The sequence below is a fragment of the Tachysurus fulvidraco genome, chromosome 6, assembly GCF_022655615.1.
Source record: "Tachysurus fulvidraco isolate hzauxx_2018 chromosome 6, HZAU_PFXX_2.0, whole genome shotgun sequence".
NCBI lineage: Eukaryota > Metazoa > Chordata > Actinopteri > Siluriformes > Bagridae > Tachysurus > Tachysurus fulvidraco.
This window is the reverse complement of record NC_062523.1, coordinates 12,297,839-12,311,124: the sequence shown is the minus strand read 5'-3', so window position 1 is coordinate 12,311,124 and position 13,286 is coordinate 12,297,839. Positions and strand designations below refer to the sequence as shown.

General features: G+C 38.2%; 1 protein-coding gene across 3 annotated transcripts in view; it reads right to left on the bottom strand.

The window, feature by feature from the left end:
- raph1a (Ras association (RalGDS/AF-6) and pleckstrin homology domains 1a) overlaps positions 1-9,694 on the bottom strand; it is a 62,961-nt gene extending 53,267 nt beyond the window's left edge. For 2 of the 3 annotated variants that reach the window (XM_027164252.2, XM_027164253.2), the window contains exon 1: positions 9,418-9,694. The gene's annotated coding sequence lies outside the window, so the exon portion shown is untranslated. The remainder of the gene's footprint in view (positions 1-9,417) is intronic. The other variant, XM_027164254.2, reaches the window with a different exon arrangement.
- Positions 9,695-13,286: the final 3,592 nt, after the last annotated feature.

Genomic DNA, 13,286 nt, shown 5'->3' with positions numbered 1-13,286 from the left:
TAGTTGGCACAGTGTTTCTTAATCAGCCAACATTCCTGTGTGCTTCCTGCTGTAAAGCGATTAAGGAGAAGTAGATTACATGACAGCATCAACTGAACACCAGATAAAAGTGGTACAGAATGCACGTTTTCTCTTAAAGTCCCCCTTCACTAACAACCTCATATATATCTCGTAGCTACAAAGTATAAAATATATCAGATAGCAAGCAGCATAATAATACCATAATAAAACTTCAGAAAAGAACATCAATAACAAGGAACCAATGGGCTAATGGGAATTAATGAAGGAGGCAAATCAAAAGGATCCAGCAAGATACGCAACACAAACTAGGCAAATAAGAGGTGAAGCCCAGTACTCATATCTGGTTGACTCTAATATGAAGCAGGGTACATGTTGTGCATTTTATACAAACTGTTGTTAACCAGCTGGTTAAAATGATGATGCTGATATTAGTCTACATGAGATTGCGTGAGTGAATGAGAGTGTGTGTGTGTGCCCTGCGATGGGTTGGCACCCCGTCCAGGGTGTATCCTGCCTTGATGCCCGATAACGCCTGAGATAGGCAAAGGCTCCCCGTGAACCGAGAAGTTCGGCTAAGCAGTAGAAAATGAGTGAGTGAGTGATTGTTTCCAAATTCCATATTCATCTTTTCTGACTGTAAAGGGAGAGTAAAGGTGTAGATACGAACTTCAAAAAGTTCATAGCAAATGGGAAACTAATGAGAAATTTGAAAGCATAATTTTAATGGAATAAATTCTGAGCATGGGCTACAGTTTGTGTGGAGTCAGTGTACATGTCCTCTGTTTGTGTCAGCATGGGTTTCCACCAGGTCCTCTGGGTCCCCACCTCCTATTTACATGCCAGTAGGTGGATGGGCTAAGATAAATTGCACCCAGGTGCGAGTGAGTATGTGTGTGTGTGTGTCTGTGTGTGTGAGTGTGTGTGAGTGAGAGAGAGAGGGTGAGAGAGAGAGAGAGAGACACACAGAGAGACAGAGACAGAGAGACAGAGAGACAGACAGATAGATAGATAGATAGATAGATAGATAGATAGATAGATAGATAGATAGATAGATAGATAGATAGATAGATAGATAGAGAAAGAGAGAGAGAGAGAGAGAGAGAGAGAGACACAGAGAGAGACACAGAGAGAGACACAGAGAGACAGAGACAGAGAGGCAGAGACAGAGAGATAGATAGATAGATAGATAGATAGAGAGAGAGAGAGAGAGAGAGAGAGAGAGAGAGAGAGAGAGAGAGAGAGAGAGAGAGAGAGGCCCAGTGCACAGTGCTTCTGGGATAAACTCAAGAGCCACAGTGAACCTAGCCATAATAAATCCAGAGTTACTGAGATGATTGAATGAAAGCTTTGTGTTCGTAAAATTCCAATACTGAACAAAATCATCATGATCAATTTAGCTCTTACAATGCGGCTCTCACAATATATAAACAACCTTAACACGCTGACTAACACTCCCGTTACAAACAGTGTTTGTGCTATAAGTGATACCAAAGCTAAAAACATCTGGACAGATCCCATTAGCCTTAATGCTTTCTCCATTCTTAGTGTTGTGTTTAAGCTATACTTCTCTGGGCCTGTCCATGAGATTGAGTGTATATGGGATGGAGACAACTGCCTTTGGGGATGGAGTGGACATGAGACATTTCTTTGTGCCTGCTGGGAGCCTGATCTCTAACACAGACTGTTTAAGAGTTTAAAATCTCCTCATTTTGAAAACTGACAGTAGAATTTACTCAGCAGAAAAACTGCACAGTGTTTAAATGACCTTCAAATACAGCTATAATAAAAGGAGACTTGATTTAGAATATTTGTTAATCCCAAAACAGATCCATGTTATTTCATTAAAGTGCTTATTTACTAAGAATTATGCCTGTGAATTATCATGAAGCCTCAGTATTTTAGTCAATTTTTCCACATGTAATAACTGTCAAATGTAATGAGGAAGCTACAGCACTTTTCTGACACACATACACAGTTTGCTGACTAAAACAAATTCACTACCTGGCAGTCATGACTGTTTCTCCAAATCACTGGGTGAGAGGACATAAGCACATTTCATTGCTTACTCAACACAGACTCGTCACAGTGCAAATACCCGCTAGACAGGGCACTTCATAAACAAACTGCTGATTCACTGTGAAATTCGTCACAATTACTAACTGAACACCTGGTTCAACTGAACAGAAAGTTGAGCACACCCATGACTTCACTTCACTAAAACCATTCTCCATGAAGCCAATAGCAATAACATATAAATCTTACCCTGTGCCCCAGGGCATCACTGACAATCAACTTTGTGGAGAACAAGGAGCAATAAAACCATTTTAATTCCAGTGTCAACTGAAGTTGATCTAATATATTTAACGATTTACTGACATGAAAATCCATTGCCATACTGATCCAAAAACTGAGTGTGATGTGAAATTTTGGGACACTGAAAATGTCTAAATAAAAGTGCTATATACTGTAAATAGATTAACTGAAATATTAACACCTAACTGAACATGAAGATGTAGTTAAAGGTATGTGTTTAAAAGCAGAACTACTAACCAATCCTAACAGCCTGCTGCTGCTGGACAATCATTCATATCTTCACTACATTATTTCCTACAGTACCATAGGCTAAAACCTAGACATGCTGTGCTCTAGTAATTTGACCCACTCTGATAGACATTTAGTTATGCTAAAACTGTAGGTTAGCATCCCAATGAAAATGTATATATTACATACTGTATATACTGTATCATTTTATTTCGTGCTTATATGTCCATAAAAAGAAATGTTCAGTCACACCAGGACTTTCTGGAGTTTTTTGTGATTGGTGTGGTCAAAAATGCTCTATTTTGCAGCAGATTCTTTCAAGAATTTCTGATGCAACCTTGTGCCTTTTTCACCACTTGAGTTGAAATTGCAAGCACAGACAAGATTCTTCTTTTAAACTACTATCAGTGATGACACATATGTAATTACTTATGTTCGATGCACATAAAATGAAGAAAGCTTTGGCTAAATGTGTGTTGTGATCATGGCCATTTTCAACACCTGCAAGCTCCTCCAAATATTGTGGCGTTTACTTGATTTTGTGTTCATTTCTGTGAACGCAAAATCGTAAACTTCTGGAGGGAATGAATAATTTAATTATAATTGGTAGAAAATGGAGTAAAATTAGGGAATAGCAAAATGAGGATTTGTGATCAACTCATGCACAGTACAGATCAGCTATGGAAAATATACACACGCATGGCGAGGAGACACAGAATTAATGGCTTGCCAACTAGGTCACGGTTACAGTGAACTCGGTTTGGATATTTGGATCGGAAATGGTGCATTCAATCTGGCAACCAACACTGAAATGTAATGATATACTGTACAGCCACTGGGGAAAAAAATTTTGGCACAAGCTGATTAAAATAGATACAAGTTGCTAACTCCATTCAAATGTTGTAGCGATGTCTGATATCATCAATAACATGTCAACATTTCATATACACAACAGCAGCGGTGTCCAATCTTATCCGGAAAAGGCTGGTGTGGGTGCAGGTTTTCATTCCAACCAAGCAGAAGCCACACCAGAGTCTACTAAAAGCCAAGAACAACCGATTAAGTAGGTGGAATCAGGTGTGGCTTCTGCTTGGTTGGAATGAAAACCTGCACCCACACCGGCCCTTTGTGGATAAGATGGGACACCACTTTACTAGAGTAAACTGCAGTGTTGTTTAATATAAATTGTTTTATTCCAACTTGCTTTTTGGTCAAATGTTTAGTCATTTTTACTCTTTTCATATATAGGCAAAGTATATTCCCTGATGGAAATTGTAGTGCTTCCGTAATCATTATTTACACCAGTGATCTACAAAGATGGTACAAACATATGTCTATGCTGAGAGAAGTGCATCAGTCATGATCACAGTACAAAGCTTGCAGATGGCAGCTTACAGCTGGACCACATGTCGGAGGTCTCGGTCAACTGTACATGAAATACACTGACTTTCTAAATCTGCATGGCATATGTTATCTGCAAACAATACTGCACAATACTGCGCACAGTGTAAACAGTCCAGTCAAAGCTTATGGTGCCAACCTATATGTGAACCAATGCTGTGATAAGTTTTTTCTTCAGTAGACTCTGTTTCCCCCTCGTACACCAAGTTGGTGGGAGGTTATCACAGCCTCCAGTTTCACTTATCGGAATGCCAGCTGGGATTCATGCTCTGTGAAAGATCAAAAGATGGCTGCCATGGCTGACAAAATCTTAGTCATAAGCCCAAACACACTCCACTACAACAACAGAGCATTTCACACTTTGTGTGTCTCTTAGGTTTTTGAGGAGTAAGAATTTATATTCCAGGTTGCAGTAGCATTCTCTATCCCCTAAATCAAGGCTCTGGGGATCTCCACAGCTGAATACACCCTTCTTTCACAATTACATGATGTAATCTCAGCAAACAAAGCCAGTCCTGGAGCCGGTACTCTGGTGGAGTCCAGTTTACTGCTGCACATCTGCTATATGTAGCTAGATTAACCATGAGATACTTCATTTTAAAGATGTACAGAAGGAATTTTCCCTAACTTCTATTTAATGTTTGTCATACGTTACTAATACAGACTATAATTTCGGTATGTTTCCTTATACTAAAGAAAAATAAATAAAACGTTGACCAGTGTAAATCTAATGGCAGTCAATAAATGCTGATGGGACTAATAGCAGGTTGTTGAATACAATTATGAATGATTGTAGAAATGGTTCATGAATTTTTAGATGGAATTAGAAGGATTTGTGCTTATGCGTTAACATCGTAAAAATATAAACATTTAAAAAATATAAACATATATAAACGTAAAAATATAAACAAAGTATTTTAGTTACCGTGTGATGTCGCGTTATAAAAACGTCTAAAAAAGCATAATGAATCAGAATTACTTTTTCTATACAGTATTTCCTCATTGCTGGTGATCTGATAATTCAAGTTTTCAATTCAATTCAAGTTTATTTGTATAGCGCTTTTTACAATAGACATTGTCTCAAAGCAGCTTTACATAAACACAGAGCAGAAGGTAAACATAATTAATGATAAAGGAATTAACGAATAATAAAAGAAATAAGAATTAACAGAATAAAAATTCTAGATTATTATTAGATGTATATAGTTCACAGTGTGTATGTATTTATTCCCCTATGAGCAAGTCTGAGATGACTCAGGCAGCAGTGGCAAGGAAAAACTCCCTTGAATTGGTAAAGGAAGAAACCTTGAGAGGAACCGGACTCAAGGGGGAACCCATCCTCATATGGGTGACACTGGGGGTGTGATTGTAATATACAGCCAGTTAAATGTTGTATTGGTGTGAGGTTCAAGGACTTCTGATCTCCTGAGTACCACAGACTCTAACTGGAGATGTCTCAGGATTCTTAGAGTCGGCCTCGGTTCAGTGGACGTCCAAAGGCTTCGTCCCACAGAGGACGTTGGGAGCTGGTACAGTGTCTGGATGCCTCGGGATAGGTACAAAGAGAGAAGCAGTGGAAAGGGATTAACATATCTGCTGTTCATAAAAATGTGCTGGTCTGATGTACTGGTGCATGATATTATGGGATGTATTATGTGTACGCCTGACTAAAGAGATGAGTTTTTAATCTACATTTAAACTGGGAAAGTGTGTCTGCGCCCCGAACACTATCAGGAAGACTATTCCAAAGTTTGGGAGCTAAATAAGAAAACGCTCTACCACCTTTAGTAGACTTAGATATTCTGGGAACTAGCAGAAGTCCTGAGTTTTGTGATCTCAGAGAGCGTGAAGGATTGTAACGTGTTAGAAGACTAGTTAGATACATGGGAGCTAAACCATTAAGAGCCTTGTACGTAAGTAGCAGCAGTTTGTAGTCAATTCTATACTTAACAGGTAGCCAGTGTAGAGATGATAAAATTGGGGTTATATGGTCATACTTTCTTGTCCTAGTGAGAACTCTGGCAGCTGCATTTTGGACTAACTGTAACTGATAAACTACATTAAAGCAGATTTGGTAAGACATTCAGACAAGACGGTCTTATCCTGATACTAAAATAAATATAGTAACATTTAAAATGTCTACTGACTTAAACATTAACTGATAGCCTTTAGACTTTTATTATAAGTGTTTTTAGTTATTGGGTGGTACAGAAACATTTGAATTATTCTATGAGCTAATCACACCTACACTATTAAAGCGCTGGATAAATATCAAATAGAAAAACTTGGACTATCCCTTTAAGACAAAGATGCATGTGAAAGGCCTGTCATCCAATGCAAATCAATATGTGGAGACCTGTTGGGGCTTCAGGCAGTTCGCTTCTACTGTGTGAACTTTTTACACAATTAAAACTATAATTTAAAATATCTGAAATATCTAAAATATCTGTAGCACAAACATCCTACCTTTTTGCTCCAAATGCAAAGGTAAGAGATGTAAAATGTTTCACAAGGACTTTTACTAAATTCGGGGTCTGCCATACAAAAGAGGCAAGAAATTGAAACGTGCAATGATTTACAATCACACTATTTGGTGTCACACCAGAAGAGTCTGTTTTTTTTCCCTCAAAGGTCTCTTCTTATGTCATCCCAAGGAGTTTTTCCTGTACCACCTTTGCCTCTGGCCTAAACCTTAGGGCTCTAAATCTACATCTGGATTTCTCTAAAAACTTGTCATTGGCAATGTTAAACACAATACACAAATAAAATTCATTGCAGTTGTACTGAACTGATCTTCCACTACATCTCTATATAACCTTCCTGAAAGTTTTTATGTGATAGAAATGAGAAAGAATTGTATTACAAACACTGTTTTATGAAAATATGTCTTAAATACAGCTTCCCCAGTTTTATGTTCACATTACAATTTCATTGTTAAATTAAGTGGAACAAATCTCACTGCTAAGGGGCATGGCAGAGAAACCCATTTTGGACATTTGAACAAATGGACATTTTTTTCTTCATAATTACAAATGCAATGTATTTTTAAAATGAGAAGTCAGATTTTAGTTTAGTGGTCAAATATATGCAGATAAAAGCAGTCCAATTACATAAAATTAGTAAATGAATAATAGTAAAACATTAGATTTGTGGAATAATGAAATAAAACAGAAGACAGTATCTGTACCAGGCAATACAATGTTTATTTATGCACTTTGGGAAATGCGCTTCATGACTCAAACATTCAAAAAAAATAAAGTACAGGGCATCAAAAGATTAAATAAACCACCTCTTAATACCAGTGATTACACAAAACAGAAGTACAACAAGATCTAGATCAGAAGCTGACAAGAAATAAGACATAGCAATAAGAAATAGCCTGGCTTTGCCCTGATTCACAATGACAACATTTATTCATCAAGCTTGTTTTGGGAGTGTTGTTAGCTGCCACTGAACTATGCAATCCGCAGTGTTGGCAAGTGACTGGTATTTATGAGCCCCCTTCCCACCATTTGCCCTCTATCCATGGTGTCATGCTTTTCCCCCCAGACTGACCAGTATTCTTCTGAACAAGAGTTGTAAATATACAGGCTAATCGTCCTACCCATTTCACACTGAAAGTGTCTGTTCACTGCTGGCTCTGTAGACCTGGCTCTACACACCTCCATAAGCAGCAAACAAAGACAACAAAGTTTCTTCATTCATTCCAGACAGTGTCTATGTACTCTGAGCCAAACATGGATATAATTACACACTCAAAACCCAACCTTTAACAAAAAACTTAGTCTTGAACTGTTCAAGACAAGAAATAAGAGAGTTCAATAAAAGCAACAGTGTGTATCATCTTTCAGACAACAGACAGCTGGATGACCTCTCTGTAGGTAACCTCAAACAGCCTCGGGGATGATCATAAACCTGCTATTCTCTGCTGTTATACAAGGTTCATAAGTTAACAGATATCTATAATAACTTAATAGTAAGATGAAATTACAATATAACCACATGCCATATGTGTGTATATATATAGAACAAATGAGAAAGAGAGAGAGAGAGAGAGAGAGAGAGAGAGAGAGAGAGAGAGAGAGAGAGAGAGAGAGAGAGAGAGATTTTGCATGTTGTTGCTTCATATACTTGAGCAGAAAAGTTTGTATACACAAAGGACTGACCAAACACAACAACAATGGTTAAAGTCTGTGAATAAATATTAATAGTAAAAAATTCCAAACCGAAAGTTTTCATCTCTCTTTCTGAAAGTGATATAAATACTCCTCCTTTTACCTAAATGCCTTGAATCTTTTTTTTATCAATTAGGAATTCATAATCATCCATGTTACACTTTTGGCAGGCTTTGTAATCAACAAGAAGAGAAAAACATGAAGACTTGATTGAACATTTGTGTGATCTTTTTTAGTGAACACAAAAGAGCTACAAACGACTCACCTAACATCAGAGATTTGTTCCAAGGAGAAACTAGCAAGTGCTGCAACAGTGACATGCTGTAGTGAAGTGCAGTCCATAATTAGTATAAAAATAATTAGGTTAAATGTAGTGGATAAGGGTCATGCTGGTCTCACTGAAAACAGAAAATGTACTGCAGGCAGAAGACAACTGCAATGCAAACCTGAGGCCACTTGAAACAATGCTGGTGGAAATGGAGCCTGGGCCTCCTGATGTTTACTGCAAACCAAGCAGCTGCAGTCAGAACCCTTATGGCTGCAAACAACATGGGCTTAAAATAATCATGCCTGTCACACCCCTTATAGTACAGGTCTCTTATTTTTTTTTTATACATGAGCGATTCGATAACGCAGATCGGATTGATGTTCAAACTAAAATGAGCTGCTTCATGCAAAGCGATGGTGGAGGCAGTGGAAACACACCCTGCACAGATGTGGGGTTTGCACACACACCCACACCCGCACATACACATACACATACACACACACACACACACACACACACACACACACACACACACACACGATCTGAAATTGCAGGTTTTCTGCGTTTTGATCATATGTGTACACTCAGTTTTCTCTGATGCCTCCATCCAGATGCATGTACACAGTATGTCTGCTCGAGCGCCTGTCACTGCGCGCGCGCGCGCGCACTCACCACACACACACACACACACACACACACACACACACACACACACACACACACACTGTCAGCGCTTTGACATACAAAATACAAACGGTTTCATCCGAACAACACCGTTTCCACACCTTCCTCGTGTTAGTTTTCCCTTTAATTCGGTGAGATTCATTAGCCTGTGTGATAAGCTGCGCCTTTCTCTGCTAGCTAACAAGCTAATGCACTTAGAATAGAATAAATCCCCAGAATACAAACATTACATCTGCAGGGAATTCGTTTCCCGGGAATGGAAAACGTTTCTAGAAGCAACAAATAGACAAAACAATAAATACAGCAAAGACAAACAGAGCGACTGACCGTTATGGATCCAGGATGACGGTTAAACGCTCGTGAACGGGAATCAGCAGCTCCACAATGGATTTAGAGGAAAAAACCCAACGTGTTGATCGAGTCTGCTGTTAAACACCGTTACCGTATTCACAACCGATTGACTTGAAAGGCTCCTTGGGCTCGGAGATACATTTATGCTCCCGTTTCCGTTCCCGCACCGATGGGAGCTGCTGCTGGACCGATGCGCGTTCACGAGACTCCGCTTCCTGTCCAGCCCTGAGATCCGGGCCAGCGGCTCCGTGAACGCGCGCCTGCCCTGCCCGTGTGACGTCACCGCGTTCACGCAATCCCCTTCAGAGGGTGTGACGCTGCACCGCGTGGATCCTCCTCATCCCACTATTATTCCCATTCTGATCCCGGTGTGTTTACTCGGGAATCATCTCTCATCACACACGGAATGTCCTGTTGCACTTTTCTTCACAGCATGTTCCTAAACCTTTTTGTGCATCCTTTATCCCAAATGGATACACATTATTATTTTTTTCATTCCATTATGAATTGTGAATTCATATTTATTTAAATGTTTGCTTTCTTTTTCTTTTCTTTTTCACTGAGTCAGTCTACATCATAGAGGAGTGGAGGTGTATGCATGGAGAAATTTTACTTACTCACTTTATTATAGTAGCTGCTTTATTCTGGTCAGGTCACAGTGGAGCTTTTCCTAAGAGCACCGAGACATGAAGCTCGAACACACTGAGAATGGGACCTCTGCAAAGCACCAGCACTTCATCTGCATGGCTCTGACACCACAGGGAAATTTGCACATTTTAGTAATATACATTACACCAGTGTAACATGTCAGAATAATGCAAACAGCTAAAATACTCCCAAGAACTCCCATCTCAAAGAAGTAGTACACAAAACCATTTAGAGCAAAATTTGTACACTGTATTAATCAAACAAAAGAGGATAGTGATAATTTCTCTCATGACTCAGTTTGTAAACTGGTAAAACATACAGTCACATGAAACTAGATGAGGAAACCCCTGCTTTACTTATTTTCTTTTGCATGCTTCATGTGGTCTTTGAAGACAACAACCTCATCCTCATTACAAAATAAATCAGACTGTATATTATAATCACACACTCCGGTGTTACCCAGATGAGGATGAGGTTCCCCTTTGTGTCTGGTACCTCTCAAGGTTCCTTTATCCCCACAGTCACCTGAGTCACCTCAGACTTGCTCATTGGGGATATATACAAACACATTTAAATATATCTAATATTAATCTTGAATTTTTGTATTATATTAATCTCTATATTATTCTTTATAATAACCTTTTGTTTTATATTAATGTTCTGTAAAGCTGCTTTGAGACAATGTCAGATGTAAAAAGTGCTATAGAAACAAAATTGAATTGAATTGAATTGAAAACCAAATATGATTTGTCATTTTACTAGTAGGGGTCTGTAGAATGCTCTAGATCAATTGTAACTGGACACGTTAGAGTAAACTCTCGGGCTGAATTGGATTGGATTTAATGAAGTGGTTCCAAAACATCAATAAGTAAATACAATTCTATGCTACACTATATGCACATTGCTACATGAAAGACATATAGCCTGTACACATGATAAAGCCATTATACTCGTGTTAAGCTAACATACCCTTTAGCACTCTTTTTCCTAGTAGTGTAGTATACACCTACAGCAAAATAAAAACAAACATTAAAAAAAAAAAAAAAAAAAAAAAAAAAAAAACAAAGACAACTAATGAGAAGTTTAGTGTGTTAATGGGCCTTTAATATCTCATAATTGTTATGAAATAGTGAACCTGGTCAAATTGTGCTAAGATCTCAATAAAAAGAAAAGAAAATTACAGCTAAAAACTGTACTTAAGTTAAGTTTAATACAGTTTTGAAACAAATTTGTGATCCAGTTTCAGTTTGTGTGTGTGTGTGTGTGTGTGTGTGTGTGTGTGTGTGTGTGTGTGTGTGTGTGTGTGTGTGTGTGTGTGTGTGTGTGTGTTTGTGTGTGTGAGCGGTGGTCTTTAAAGGAAACATGAGCAGCCTATATATAGGGGAATACATTGTGATACCATGCTCACTTTGCTCTGACACTACACACAAACCGCATCAGAGAAATCACAGCTGATGAGTCACCACCCCCAAACCAAAAGTGAGACCACTATAGTAAACATATATTTTGCACTCCAGAGCAAGTCACTGTACTGATAATGAATAAACAAAACAACTTGGCCATACTGTGTTGCTGTTTTATTTGTTATTTGATCTCAGTTATACAGAATCGTCTTTGTGATGTGATGTTGGAGAGAAATAGCCTCAACTGAAGGCCAGGCATTTGATGAAATGACCTTGTTCATGTGCTTGTTCTGTGTGTATCTTGCCACCATGTGGTTGACATTAGTTATTAAGAGTTTAGTTTATTTTAAGTTCATTTTAGTACATTAACTGCATATAGTCTGACAAAGTAATCAGACATTATTATAGTTTACAAAAAGGCTAACAATATTACAAATAATATTAAGTGTATATACCCTGTTATATATAGGTGCATCTAAATAAATTAGAATGTCATAGAAAAGTTCGTTTATTTCAGTAATTCAACTCAAATAGTGAAACTCTTATATGATATGAATTCAGTACACACAGAATGAAGTAGTTTAAGTATTTGGTACTTTTAATTGTGATTATTTTGGCTCACATTTAACAAAAACACACCAATTCACTATCTTAAAAAATTGGAATATGGTGACATGCCAATCAGCTAATCAACTCAAAACACCTGCAAAAGTTTCCTGAGCCATCAAAATGGTCTCTCAATTTGGTTCACTAGGCTACACAATGAAGACTGCTGATCTGACAGTTGTCCAGAAGACAATCATTGATGCCCTTCACAAAGAGGGTAGGCCACAATCATTGCCAAAGAAGCTGTTCACAGCGTGCTGTATCCAAGTATGTTAGAAAGTTGAGTGAAAGGAAAAAGTGTGGAAGAAAAAGATGCACAACCAACCGAGAGAATTGCAGCCTTGAGAGGCTTGTCAGGCAAAAGCCATTCAAGAATTTGGGTGAACTTCACAAGGAATGGACTGAGGCTGAGGTCAAGGCATCAAGAGCCACCACACATAGACGTGTCAAGGAATTTGGCTACAGTTGTTGTATTCCTCTTGTTAAGCCTCTCCTGAACCACAGACAACATCAGAGGTATCAGCTGTGCTAAGGAGAACTGGACTGTTGCCCAGTGTTCCAAAGTCACCTCAGCAGTGCCACAGACTGATCACCTCCATGCCATGCCAAATTGAGGCAGTAAATAAAGCAAAAGTAGCCCCAACCAAGTATTGAGTACATATACAGTAAATAAACATACTTTCCAGAAGGCCAAATATATATGTAGTGTATATCACATATATATAGTGTATATACTCTGAAACATTTAGTCACAACCATTAAATGTTATTGAATTGACTACTGGTATAAGAACAGAAAAAACTTCCATTACACTGATGTAAAAGTTTAAATTCAGCAAGCAGTCTTTTCTACATACGGAAAAAGATCTAAACCACACCTAAAAATTGTCTATTTCCTGTGAAAAGTGCAATACAAAAACTACTAAAAAATGAGAAATACCCCAGACTGTGCCATGTTATGACGTGACCAATGAAGGGAAAGTTGTGACTCATTACCAAAGGTTCTTCAGACCCCCCCCCCCACACACACACACACACACACACACACGAGACCTCTTCATTTCATCAGAAAAAACTAAAATAGATGTTTCTAAAAATATTCTGTTATCAAAATTAGAGTGTGTAATATGGAAAAGTCTCCTTGTCATAATTTATCTATTTCAGGTAGAATAACTAAAATAACTCACAG